The sequence below is a fragment of the Pinus tabuliformis genome, chromosome 7 (genome assembly GCF_031772625.1).
Source record: "Pinus tabuliformis cultivar Carrire ecotype Pingquan chromosome 7, CPIR1, whole genome shotgun sequence".
Taxonomy (NCBI): Eukaryota; Viridiplantae; Streptophyta; class Pinopsida; order Pinales; family Pinaceae; genus Pinus; species Pinus tabuliformis.
In genome coordinates, this window is record NC_142293.1 from 73,942,235 (window position 1) to 73,956,358 (window position 14,124).

Sequence of the window (14,124 nt, forward strand, 5' to 3'; positions counted from 1 at the left end):
TCGCTGCGATGTTGATATGCCTGTTGTTTCATTCTATTCTGTGCCAACACGAGGTCATCCTTTAAGAGTTGGAGGACTTGTTGTTGATGTTCTGTTATATACCTAAAGGGGGATAATATGGGGTACCAAGGGAGGTACCCAAGGTAATAATGTAATAATGGGATGGGCCATAGTAATAAATAAGGTGGTTAACCCACATCATGTAAGGGACCACAAGTAGTTAGTATTAATGTAATGGGCCCATGGTATTAGTTGATGGTATGAGGGAACCATGGTAATGACCCATGGTATTGTATGTATGAGGCCTATATAGAGGCTAGAGACTCCACTTGGGAGATAGTGAAGGATTATTGTATGAACATGCATATGGCTTGTGGAGTGTTCTCCTTCCTTAAGGAGTGAATGTATGGTGTTGCCCTACCTTAAGGGTTTGATATCAATAAAGAATCATTTCATATTATTTCTGGGTTTATTTGCATTGTCTTATATCTTTATATCAGATCTATAATATTCTTGGGTTAGATCTACAACAATTGGTATCAGAGATCTTTCTTGGGCACAAAAGTGGAGATTTTTTTTATTTTTTTGCAGGGTTTCGGGGGCGGCGAATTTGCAGGTCAGATCTGTACATTTTGGTGCAATATCTGTAAAATATAATTATAGATCTGGATTCTTTGTGCAAAAATAGTCGAATTTAAAAAAAAAATCAGTTGAATCGGAGTCCGGATGAAGGAGATATCGCTGATTTAAAAATCAGTGGGGTTGTAGACAATTTTTAGGGCAGTGAGTTGGCGGTGCAGATCTAGACGTCCTGGTGCAAGATCTACAAAATCTAATTGTAGATCTGAATTTTTTGAGAAAAATTACCCAATTTAAAAAAAAAAATCAGTCGAATCGGAGTCCGGATGAGGGAGATATCACTGATTTAAAATCAGCTCTTTTTTGCAGAAATTTTGGTGACGGCGGGAGAGTTGCAGCGCAGATCGGAAATTCCAAGTGCCTGGATCAGGATTTCTATCACATTGGCAGAATGGTTGTTCCATTTTCCAAAAACAGGTTATAATAGAGATTCTGAGCAATATTGACGAAATTGTGACAATTACAAATTTTCACCAAGTAAGTGAATTTTTCGCAAACCCTCTTCATGGAGGTTCTATGTTTTATAGGAACAGATAATGGTCCTACTATTGAAGAATGCATAAAAGAACACAAGTTATTATGGACACCTCATTGGAGAACTTTTATAGTGTTTAATTTTAAAGATGAGGCAGCCATATGGTGGGGATTACTTAACCAAAAGAAGTGTTCCGACCTGCCCGATGAAGAATTTGAAAAATTACTTTTAGATAGATGGTCTCATGCCAGAAAACAAGATAAAGAGAAACATGTGGGGCTATTTCCTACTGGTATATCCTTATTGCAGGTTCATGGATTGATTCAGAAAGAGAAGGTCATTGTTTCTATAAATCCTAGTTGCAAGCATAATTTTCTTAATGTTAATTTGTCAAAAAAATTGCAAGTCCCATCAAAACATATTGAAAATACACAGGTTGATGATAAGGATGTTCAAATTTATAAGGATTTGAAACTTTCTATGGATAAGTATGTGTTTCATGGTAATTTTTATGCTTTAGATATGGATAACATGGATGTTGTTTTGGGATACCCTTGGATGGAATCAATGGGTACTATAAATATTAATGTGCAGAAGAAATTCCTGAAGATCTGGTATAAAAAGAAGAAAATTACATTACAGGATATTTCCATCCATAAACAGGTAGAGCACATGGAGGCTGAAGCAGAAGATGTTCCAGGGGCTGACATATCAGATGATGAGCCTTTGATGATCAACAATCAAACACAAACAGAGGCTGAAGAAGAAAAGGTTACAGGTGATGATACATCAGAGGAGGGCTCAGTGGTTGAAGTCATATTGAAAAAGAAGACACCACAACAGCCACCACAGCAGGGTGAAGTAAAGAAAAAGCCATCGTGGGTTAAAACTTCAACATATCATCACCCACATCACCCCGCAAGACAACCATCAAGATGGCAACCAATTAGCCACATGGACAACAACCCCCGCATGACAGATCGAGAGAAGCGAAGATCCACCTACTACACATCCACACAGAAGAGCTACCACGGTCAACTTCCATCTCAAGCGAGCGAGGCACCAGCGAGATCGAGAGTTCACCTTTCTCTTGGATGGCTAGATGCACGTGCATGGTACCCGTGGGCTACTCTTTTGAGTAGATCTTATTATTTGTGTTCTTCCCATGTTTCGGGGACGAAACATGCTTGTGGGGGTGGAATGTTATATACCTAGGGGGGATAATATGGGGTACCAAGGGAGGTACCCAAGGTAATAATGTAATAATGGGATGGGCCATAGTAATAAATAAGGTGGTTAACCCACATCATGTAAGGGACCACAAGTAGTTAGTAATAATGTAATGGGCCCATGGTATTGGTTGATGGTATGAGGGAACCATGGTAATGACCCATGGTATTGTATGTATGAGGCCTATATAGAGGCTAGAGACTCTACATGGAGATAGTCAAGGAATATTGTATGAACAGGCATATGGCTTGTGGAGTGTTCTCCTTCCTTAAGGAGTGAATGTATGGTGTTGCCCTACCTTAAGGGTTTGATCAATAAAGAATCATTTCATATTATTTCTGGGTTTATCTGCATTATCTTGCATTTTCATATCAGATCTATAATATCTTGGGTTAGATCTATAACAATTGGTATCGGAGCTACAACAATTGGTATCAGAGCTCTTTCTTGGGCACAAAAGTGGAGATTTTTTTCCCATATTATCCCCCCTAGGTATATAACATGTTCAATGTGATGATCCACTGCTTGAACCTTAGAATTTTCTCTTAAATATGATGTGATGGATGGTGGCTGATATCCATAAAGTGCCATAAATGGGGTCATTTTTGTTGCTGTATGGAAGGAAGTGTTATACCACCATTCATCCAGAGGCAACCATTTGACCCATTATGTCTGTTTATCAGATACAAAACAACGAAGATATCCTTCCAAACATTTGTTTACTATCTCAATTTGCCCATCAGATTGAGGATGATAAGATGAGCTATGAACTAACTGAGTACCAAGACAAGAAAATAATCCTGTCCAAAAATTTCTAGTGAAAATGGGATATCTGTCACTTACAATAATCTTTGGGTTTCCATGTAGCTTTTGAATTGTTTCCATAAATGCAGTAGATATTGTACTAACTTTAAATGGATGTGATAATGCACAAAAGTGTGCATACTTGGTAAGTCTTTCAACTACAACCATGATGACACTCTTTCCCTCAGACTTGGGTAAACCTGTGATAAAATCCATTGAAACCTCCTCCCAACGTTGGCTTGGAATGGATAAAGGTTGTAATAGACCCGGGGTATTAATTGTTTCAACTTTATTTTGTTGGCAAACCAAACATTCTGCCACAAACTTTTGAATATCCGATTTAAGGTCATCCCAAAAAAATTCCTTCTTAACCCTGTGGTAAGTTTTTAAAAACCCTGAGTGCCCTCCTAAGGGAGAAGTGTGCAATTCCATAAGAATCTTTTTTTTTAGTCGGGAATTCTTACAGAGGTATAAGCAATCTTTGTACCATAAAGAATCATTTTGCCAGCTAAATGTATCAGACGTACTGGAATCTTGTTGTAACTTTCAAATAAGTGCCCACACTTCTTCGTCATTCTTCCATTCCTCCCTTGCTTCGTTTATCCAATCTGGTTGGATAATAGAAATGGCGCACAACAATGCTTCCACGTCCTCATCCTTTCTTGAGAGTGCATCTGCCACCACATTTTGCTTCCCTTTTTTGTAGATGACTTCAAAGTCATAACCCAACATCTGGACTCCAGAAGCAACAAAGGCCTTCGAACATCTTAAAGAGGCAATGTGCCAAGCACCAGTCTTAGCTACACCAGACTTCAAAAAAACCTTTATTGTGGAAAGTGATGCTTCAGGAAATGGAATTGGTGTTGTTTTAATGCAAGATGAAAGACCCATTGCTTTTGAAAGTCGTCCAATCAAGGGAAAGTTTTTACACAAAGCTATTTATGAGAAGGAAATGTTGGCAATACTCCATGCACTTAAGAAATGACGACCCTACCTAATGGGAATACACTTCAAGGTAAAAACAAATCATGATAGCCTTAAACACTTTTTAGAACAAAGATTATCCTCTGAAGAGCAACAAAAGTGGGTCACAAACGAAAATGCATCTTTCTTCAATAATGTTGTTAGAGGTGCTACTATTCTCCCATAATTCTTAACAAACTTGCGATAATACCCTGTCAACTTGAGAAATCCTCGTAGATGCTTTATGGATGTGGGGATTTTCCATTCCTTAACGGCTTTAATTTTGCTAGGGTCTACCTTAACTTCTTCATGAGATACAATATGACTCAAATATTCCACCTCTTGTACTCCAAAGAAACATTTGGATATTTTTGCATATAGTTGTTTCTCCTCCAATAGTTGTAGCACCCTGTCAACATGTTCAACATGATCCTTCCAAGACTTGCTGTAGATTAGTATATCATCAAAAAATACTAACACAAATTTTCTGAGGAATGGTTTGAAAATGGAATTCATCAAACCTTGAAATGTTGAAGGTGCATTGGTAAGGCCAAAAGGCATGACCAAAAAATCATAATGACCCTCATGAGTTCTAAATGCTGTTCTTGGAATGTCTTCAGTATTCATTCTGATTTGATGATATCCTGAACGAAGATCCAACTTGGTGAAGTAAATTGATCCATGTAATTCATCAATGACAGGAATCATAAACTTATCTTTAATAGTGAGCTTGTTGATCTCCCTATAATCCGGACACATGCGCCATGATCCATCCTTCTTGTGCACTAATTCCACTGGAGCAGAGAAAGAACTTTGACTCGGTTGAATTATACCAGCCTCTAGCATTTCTGCAACCATAGGTTCAATTTCACTCTTTTGGGCATAGGGATATATGTACGGCTTGATGTTTGGAGGAATACTTCCTGGAATCAGATGAATAGCATGATCATGATCACGAATAGGTGGGAGACCTTTGGGAGTCTCAAATACCTTGGAATGATTGTTCAAGAATTTTTGGAGATCTGGAGAAATAGATGATTCCAATGTGGAAACATCTATCGAACATAATTGTGCAATTACACCCCTTTGTTCCTTTCTTAGAAGCTTTGTCATACCGTTAGAGCTGATTATCTTTCCTGGTTTCCCTGCAATACCCCTTAATTCAACTTGCTTTCCTTCCACATAAAATTTCATGAAAAGTTCTTGAAAATTAAAAGCTATTGTACCCAAGGATTGTAGCCATTGGACTCCTAGTACAACATCAACACCTCCCATTGGAATGGAAAGCATTGGGCTAGTCAATACATATTCTCCCATCGATAGCTTGATATTATGGCACTTTCCGGAGCAATTTATTGTTCCTCAATTTGCAACCATCACTTGACACTCTGGTGCTGGATATAAGAAGCAATTCAATTCTTTTGCTACCTTACAATCAATAAAATTGTGGGTACTTCCTGAATCAATCAACACTATTACTTTTTTCTTCTTGATTTGTCCTTCTATCTTGATGGTTTGAGGAGTGGTAATTCCAGCCAATGAATTACAAGATATGGTCGGAGTCATTTCTTCTTTATCTAGGCTTTTTTCCTGGAGTATATCCTCTTCTTTTGACCTTTCTTGATCATTTTCTTCTTCCTCTTCGCAATTTATGTAGAATAATTTCTTCTCAGCACACTTATGACCTTTAGTGTATTTGCTATCACAACTGTAACAAAGCCCTTTTGCTCTTTTTTCTTCTAATTGTTGTGGTGTCAACCTTATAGGTTGTGGAAGACTAGCGGCAACAACACTTCCATCTTTATAGTTGTGAGTGGTATGCTTCCTGGTTGCCATAATTTTGCTTTCTATTTTTCTTGCTAACGTGAAAGCCTTCTCTAATGAATCAGGTTCCCAAAGGCAAACATCATGTTGGATATTATCTTTTAAAGACCCTATGAACACATCAATCCTATGCTCCTCTGGAATATTTTTTACCCTTATGTTCAATTTCTGGAACTCCTCAATGTGCTCCATTATTGAACCCTTTTGTTTGAGACTTATCAATTGGTTAAAAAAAGTGTTGCTTTTTGTATCCTCATAATGGCTGTCAATTCTTCCATTAAAATTGCCCACGTGATAATTTGTTTACGAGAGCAAAGCCATTGATACCATACAAACTGATTTGGTTCCAAATATAAAGTTGCAATACGTACCTTTTGTGTATTTTGCACATTATTGAGATCGAAAAATTGCTTCATCTGTAATATCCATGTTGCGGGATCCTTGCCATCAAACTTCCTCATATCAATTTTTGGAATATGGTGGGTCTTCGATCCCATGTTGGAGTCTATGAAATCATGATTAACATTTCTTTTGTTCGCATCATGAGTTTCCTTTACAACCTTTTCACCATTAGTAAGTATTTCTTGTAGAAAATTTGTCAAATCTGTCTTCAAATCTGCCATGTCTGTCTTCAAATCTGCCATGTCTCTCTTCAAATCTATCTTCAAATCATCCATCTTAGCTTCCATGCTCTTTATCTTAGATTCCACGCCATTTATCTTAGCTTCTGTTAGCTTTTTTGAGCGTGACATTTGTTGCACTTGTTCTTGTAATTTTGATATATCATGTAGCATTTCTTCCTCTTTTTCATGAGTCATGCTAGGGCTTTCAGGTTGCTTACTAGGTGTTTGCATTTTCTTTCCTCAGGGAATCTGTTACCGATAATAATGCTCTACTATGCTCTTTGTATTCCTTCAAAATAAATTTTCAAACCAATCTTAAGCAAAAATTTAAAAGAATCTACACACCTTTTTTCACTTTGTAGGAGCTCGATATTGCCTCTGATGTATCTCTGTACTTCCAGATCATGCAGTTCTGAAATTGCGACCTACAGTATCCCTCTATGTCCTCTTTCCAATGCCACCAATCTGATCCAAATTGGATTCTCCAAGGAATAGTTATGCAAAATCTCCCATAGTGACCTGATTATAGACTAGTTCAGTAGAGCGAACTTGTACGACGTGGCAGAGTCACTGTTTCGACCTTTGGCTCTGAAAAATATATACAAGAAACTACAGTCCGTCCTCTTTCTGTACCTTCTTACGAAAGTTCAATCAGATGCTCAGAGAGAAAGTTATGACGATTTTCCCCAGGTCGCCTGTTTGGAATGAAATTCAGGAGTCTGCAAGAAGACCAACTTCCTCAGATCATATCTCCGCAAATATAGCACGACCAGCTTTGAAATTCGGACTCGAGATTCAATACGATTTCTTCTCAAATGGGTTTTTTTTTAGCTTTTGAAACGTCGCAAAAAAAAAGTTATAGTGAAAATTCCACGATGACCTGTTTGGAGCAGCGAAACCCTAGAATCCAAAAGCTCTGATACCAAATGTTATGAAACCAGCTCAAGAAAAGATAGAAAAGATAGATCAATGCCTTAGAATTCAGCCTCTTCGAGGGGGAAACCTCCTTTACATTACATAAATGAACAATTCTTGGATGATTCAAATGAAAAAACATCCTTTCTATATATAGGAGTCTAAGGAGTCACAATATAACTCAGTGGACCTAACAATAATAATATAAAGCCACAAAAATAACAATAGAGGGATTCTATGGGGCACAGTAATAACAATATGGGGATAATAGGGGCACAAAAATATTAATAAGGGATGAAACTACAATATTAATGGGGTAATCACTAGTATTATAGGGACCCAACAGGCACCAACTCCAAGGGCTCCGACCCTCTGCTATATATTTGTCTAGAAATGTTTGGTAGTAATTATCTGCTCCAAAATCTTCTTCACTGAATTCTGTTTATCTACAGCTTCACTGCTACATCAATGATAACCTATCTTCATATGAAGGAGTGTTCACAACTCTTCATATTGCCCAAACAGAGTCTAGAAATTTACCTCATGATGATTTCAAATAGGCATCATGATCTCCAATAATGTTTCCAAGATTTGTTGAATCTTTCCAATAATATATCTGCGCTAAGCCTTAATGTATGCACAAAAGCAATTCTCTGTTTTCAATCCTCTATTCTTATTCTCGTAGTAACTACTTTAGGAGTGATTGTCGCAGTATATTACTTCCAAGGAACAAAATCACAAATACTTCAAAGCTGGTGTTGTCTATTGCTCCCTTCAACTAACGACTAATGAAATATTACTTCGTTGGTTCGACGTCAAAAATTTTTTCCACAGAAAAAAGCCCTCCTTTTATTAAATTAATAAAAAGAGTTACATACAATATGTAAAAAAAACGCCAAGTCTGAAGCCGCCGACGAATGGCGAGACTCAGCTAGCAAGCGAATGCGGACAGGAAATCCGCCGCAGGAAAGAAAAAAACCTCCCAAAACGCTCAAAGCCTTTGAGCACAGCCATAAAGGCCCGCAGCTAAACAATGAAGAGCCGCCGAAAGGGGAAACAAAGTCCCAGGAACACCAGCGACAAAGGAAAAAAGGATCACGCAGATCCACAACATCCACAAATGAGAATTTGAAGCCGCTGCGAGAATAAACGAAACCACTGCCCGGGCATCCACACATAGGGAAAACAGCCCAAGAACGGCAGGGTAGAAAGTATTTGAAATGGAGACATGGAACAAAAACAAAAACAAACATATATTTACAGAAACAGAGGAAGTAAGAGGAAAGCTTAGGCGAAGATGGGTTGTTCAACAGGTCGAACCAACCCATTATCCACCTCCAAGACAGCCCACGACCCCATCTCTCGGTCTACTCCTTCTTTAGAAAGACGGTCCGCTTCATGATTCCTTTCCCGGTATATATGACTAAGAGAAACCTCCATGAAACAGTTCCTGAGCCGAGAAACTTCTCCAAACAGAGGAAGCAGAGTAAGGTTGAAGCAGCGATGAGCCCTGTTGAACCATTGCACCACGTTCATGGAATCCCCAAAAAGCTGAACTTCTTGCACATTACGGAGAATAAGCCAGCTGAGGAGAAGATGAAGGGCTTTCGATTCGACGAAATTATTTGAACCCTGTCCCAGACCAACTGAAGCTTTAACTATCTTCTCTTCTGAGAAATGAATGACCAAGCTAGCCCCACACCGCCCATTAATATTCGAAGCCCCATCAAAATAAGCCCACGGCATAGAGTGTCTAATGACTTCTTGACAAACAGCCCTGGAGGAAAACGGAGCTTGAGGGATAGGAATACTATCATAAATGGCCGCTCCCTCAGCAGCAAGTCTCCCAATAGGGAAAACAGAGTCCTTGAAAATAGCTTGATTTCTGGCCAGCCAAGTCCCCCAAGTAATGAGTAAGGGAATGGATCGTTCCCTTTCGTTTAAAGAAATGTTCCACCAACTCTGCCAGGCCTCTAAGAGCCCCTGCCCTTCCCATTTATGAGGAACATTTATTAAACTTAGCATAGCTGCCCAGAGACTAGAATTGAAAGGGCAAAAGAGAAATAAATGCTGCACAGATTCGGCGCTGTCTTTACACAGAGGGCATCTACCAGGTCCAATCCTGCCTCTTCTTTGAAGGAAATCCCACGTTGGAACTTTCTGGGTAAGGACACACCAGAAGAACAGTTTCGTTTTAGCTGGTCCTTTTAACTTCCATAAAGGTTTGGCCCACCAGCCCGGATTTTCCATACCCTTTTGAGACATCTTCCATTTGTAACCTTCCTTTGGGGAATAAAAGCCATTCTGAGCAAAAACCCATTTTAACTCATCCGGAGATTCAGAAAGCCGCACCGAAGAGTTAACAAGATCCCTTGTGTACCTGTCCCATTCCTCCAACTTGTCTTCGGTCAAATCTAAGTCTCGTCCATTAAGCCACCCTTGATTCCAGATGGAAGAGACCCGGGGATCAGCGACCTGGTTTAAAGTGAGTAAACCTCTGTCTTTTAAAACTTCAACCAGACCTTGTGATAGATTAAACCCCTCCGAACAGCCAATCCAAGGATCGCGGATCTGAGTTCCATCTCCTACATACCATGCCAACCCCTTCTCAATGATGTGAATGGAGGCGACCACTGCTTTCCAAACCACCGAAGAATTTTTAACCGATTTTTGCGGCAGTCTGATCCAATCAAGCGTTGTTAATGGATCTATATATTTTCTTTTAGTCACTGTAGTCCATAGATTTTTTGCTGTGATGATCCTCCAAGCCAACTTTGCTGCGAGGGATTGGGAGAAATCTGCAAGGTTTTTTATGCCCCAACCCCCCCACTCTTTAGGGCGAGTAATTTTGTCCCATGCGATCCATGGGGTAACTCTCTCAGACTTAGACCCCGCCCACAGAAAGCTGCTGCAAAGTTTCTCAATTGAGTTTATAATACCTTTGGGCACCCAAGTCAAACTCGCCCAATAGACTGGAATTGCCATTAAAACAGATTTTATTAAAACAAGCCTACCTGCCCGGGAGAGCCACTTGTGGCTCCAATGATTCAACTTCGATTCCAATTTTACAAGAATCCACTGCCAATCTTTTATCCTGTAATTGTCTGGTTTCAGATAGAACCCCAGATATTTGAAAGAGTCCTCCAGCGATTTAACTTCAAAATTCAGAACCAAGGCCACCCTCCGCATCTCCTCTCTAGCCAGACCAGAACCGGTAATAGTAGATTTTCTCTCATTTATACAGAGGCCAGTCGCTTTCAGAAAGAGGTCCAAGATCCTCTTAAGCATCCTGCAATCCTCAAGGCTGCCATTGCTGAAGAGGATAATATCATCCACAAAGAGAAGGTGAGTGACCCAGAAATTTGGAGCCACTTCTATTCCTTTCAACAAACCTTGACTTTTCGCTTCATGGATCAAACGACTGATTCCATCTGCTGCCAGCAAAAACAGGAGGGGAGATAGAGGGCAGCCTTGCCGCAGGCCACGTTCAGGGCTGAAGAAACTAGAAGCCGCTCCATTAATCAGAACAGCTATGGAAGAAGACGAGACACAACTCATAATCCATCTTACAAGTTCAAAACTAAAACCCAGATGAGTTAGCAAAAGCCTCATGTACAGCTAGCTGATTCTATCATAAGCCTTCGATAAATCTATTTTTACAACAACTCCTTTTTTTTCCCAACTTTGAGACTGTGGAGCGTTTCTTGAGCAACTCCCACAGCTTCATGTATTTGCCTGCCATCTAAAAAACCAAACTGCTCCGGAGAAACATTTTTAGAAAGGAAGGGTTTTAGCCTGACAGCAATAATTTTAGCAATAATTTTGTAAACGCAGGTGCACAAAGAAATGGGCCTAAAATCGGCAAAAGAACCTGGGAGATCAGACTTGGGAATGAGAGTTAAAAAAGTAGCATTAAAGGGTTGATAAATAGAACCTGAAAGCCTGGATTCTTCCACCACCTCCACTAGTTCATCACCTATGAATTCAAAGAAATGCTGGAAGAATTCAACAGTCCAGCCATCCGGGCCGGGACTTTTTTCTTTTTGCATAGATTTGAGGACGCTTGCAACCTCCTCTTTAGAAATAGGTGCCATGAGAAAATCATTGTCTTCCTCCTCTATGAACCGCGGAAAAATCTGGGCAACCCTTATAACTTCTGCAATTGTGGCTTCAGCTGGGGCTTTAAAAAGGTGTTTAAAATAGTTTACCCCTTCAGTAGCCAAATCTTCGAAAGAGAGCGCTAAGTCACCATTTGCTTTCTTCATTTCCCAAATTGTATTTGTGATTTTCCTCCCTTTGGCATAATTCTGGAAAAATTTTGAGTTTTCGTCCCCTGCCTGTAACCAGATCGCTCTGCTTTTAAGACGCCAACTTTGCTCCCTGAGCTGCAAAATTCTCCTTCTTTCCATTTCCAACTCATGTATCCTCGATCGGGATGCGCCTGATCCGTAGCCCTGACTGTCTGGATCTTCGAGAAGATCGAGTTCTGAGGTCACCGCTTGCATTATTTCTTCCTCCTTTAGCTTCTTGTGAAGAGCCCAGCTTTTTGAAGCGGCCTTCATCCTTAATAGGTTTTCCATAAACAGCTGACTTCGGTTCTCATTTTCATTTGCAACCACTTTCCTCCAAGTATTGTGAAATAGACTGATGTAAGATTCATCCAAAAGCCAAGAGGAATTAAACTTAAAGGGGATACCTGGCTTAGTAAAATCACCTTTCACCTCCAGAAGAACCGGGTAATGATCAGAGAGACCACCATCTCCAACCCAATGCCTGAACACTTGGAGTTTCTCCGCCAACTTATCGTTTATTAAGAAGCGATCTAATTTCTTCCCGATCCAGTCATTGCCAATCCTGTGATTGCTCCAAGAGGGGCGCATCTTTAATGGGCTTACATCAACAAGAGGCGACATGGCCAATTTCTGCTGAATGAAAGCAGAGAGGGGATCCGCTCTTGCATTAACCCCCCAGGATTCAGCCAGTCCCAGCGAAAAGTTGAAATCTCCACCAATGATAAGATTTGGATGCGCCAAAAAGGACTTCGCGAAGAAGGAGTTCCAGAACTTCTCCCGCTCCGAATTTGGACCATAGATGTTCAGAAAGAGAAGAGGAATACAAAGCTCATTGGAATAGAGTTCCACCGCCAAAGCATTTTCTGCTCCCCAAGATGATATCTCACGCGCAACCTTCATATTAAACCCCAAAGCCGCACCTCCAGAATGCCCAATAGCATCCACTGCGTGAAATCTCCATCCCGACAGAAGTTTATGCATACAGCCTAAAATATCATCTCCTTTCCCAAGCGTTTCCTGAAGAAAGAGGATATCAGGTTTTTTAGCCCTGACCAGCTCCTTCAAAGCTAGTTTTTTGGGGGTACTAGCAAGACCCCTGCAATTGAAAGATAAAATGATCATTTAAAACCTTCGGGAGGTGATTGCTTTGCTCTAAGCACCCCTGGCAATGACAACTGCTTTCCTCCAGCAATATCAATGATAGCCTTCAGCTTGGCTTTCGATAAATCCGACTTCCTCCCTCTTAACTTCTTTGGACCTATGGGCAACTCATCCATTGCCAAACCGCCTGCTACCAGCTCTTTTCCTTTTCTAGTAGCTAAAGGCCTTAGATTATAATGAGATTCACGCCCTCCATCTCCGGAATGCGTAGGAGCAAGAGGAGGGGAGGATGGAATCGTCATTAAAACGCTGTCAGTTGTGTTTAGACCCTTCTTCATATCTGTCATAACTTTTGAGGGTTGGCATATGTGATCAATCTCACCACTACACGACAGATGCAGAGCACTTGATAAGAGAGGGGAGGAGTGTTTAGGGAGAGGAGGACAAGCCTGATTCAATTCTTCCATTGAATTGACCGCTGAGAACCCAACTGCAGGGAACTGATTTGAAACACCAGCACTCGTTGTCACCTCAGTCTGAGATACTCCTATACCCTCCATATGTTCCGATCCTAACTCCTGGACATTTCCCAGCACTTCGACTTCCTTGGACTGGAAATCTTCCTTCTGAGCAGTGATCTTCATTTTTTCCTTTTCCTCAGCCTTAAAACCATTTTGCCTCTGCCTTCGACGCCTACGAGGACCACGAGGGCAATCCCGAGCCAGGTGACCATATACTTTACACCGGTGACATCTGAACGGGAGGTTTTCGTAGTCCAGGGTCTGGATGAACTCTTGGCCCCGATACTTTAAAAGTATATCATCCGCCAAACCTTCTTTTGGATTTAAACTTACCATAAGGCGGGCTGCGCTCCAGTCATGAGAATGTAGATAGGATTTGTCAGCAACAAGGAACTTACCCAAAGTATTTCCGATGGAGGAAAAAACCGAGTCAGTCCAAAAATGAATAGGAAGTCCCATTAGCTTGACCCAGACTGGAAACTCCTCTGATTTTTCTTTCTGAGCGTCAAAGAGGGGCGTCCATTTTCTGAATAAGATAGGCCTCTTCCCTAGGCTCCAGTGCTTGGAAAACACCCATTCGACATGCTCCTTTTGTCCAAAACGAAGACAGAACCAGCCTCTGTCAAGCATCTTGAACTCTTCTGGTTGTCCCGGGGCTTCTTTCCATTCAGCCAGTGCCCATTTCTTAATGTAGGCCACCGAGAACTTCCTTCCACCAACTCTGCCAACGAGAAGGG

The 14,124-nt window shown here is 40.6% G+C and overlaps 1 protein-coding gene across 1 annotated transcript in view; it reads right to left on the reverse strand.

The window, feature by feature from the left end:
- The window catches only part of LOC149245267 (oxygen-dependent coproporphyrinogen-III oxidase, chloroplastic-like), a 358,638-nt gene that overhangs the window by 295,738 nt on the left and 48,776 nt on the right, over window positions 1-14,124 (reverse strand). The window lies entirely within an intron of this gene.